Source organism: Musca autumnalis, unplaced genomic scaffold (genome assembly GCF_047663935.1).
Source record: "Musca autumnalis isolate F117 unplaced genomic scaffold, ASM4766393v1 scaffold_1, whole genome shotgun sequence".
NCBI lineage: Eukaryota > Metazoa > Arthropoda > Insecta > Diptera > Muscidae > Musca > Musca autumnalis.
In genome coordinates this window covers 299,161,540-299,162,128 of record NW_027411644.1, presented here as the reverse complement: position 1 = coordinate 299,162,128, position 589 = coordinate 299,161,540, and positions in this window count along the sequence as shown.

The following is a 589-nucleotide window of genomic DNA, read 5'->3' as shown; positions in this document are numbered from 1 at the left end:
TTTTCCATTTTGCAACCTCGTTCTCCAAAAAACAAAACAATTGACTGCTTCTTTCCACAATAAAATTGTTTTCAATTTTCACAAACATAAGCCCTGTACCTTAAAGTTCAAGAATCTTCAAGTTTTACCACTTTTTACTCGAAACCCGTTCCTTTACATCTGACACAATACAATTCATATGGAAACAGTTTACAACTTTTACTACTTTTACCGGTTTAACCATTTTCAAAAGTAAAGGAACAGACCATATATGGGAGCAGTTTACAACTTTTACTACTTTCGCCGGTTTTACCATTTTTAGAAGTAAAGGAACAGGCCAATGTATACCGAATAATTAAAAACAGCTGATTTATTGTTTGCAGGAAGAAGAATAGTTGCAAGTGCTTGCTAGAACAAATTTGTTCAGCAAGAATTTGCCAACTCTCAGTAAGTCCCAGTCCACACTAGAGTGAATTTCATTCAAAAATTTCATGAAATTAGGCGTTCTTAGATCGCATTCCGTACTACAGCAATTTCATAATTTTACTCTACTATGGAACTCGATCTAGAAACGCATAATTTCATTAATGTTTTTCTATGAAATTATTCT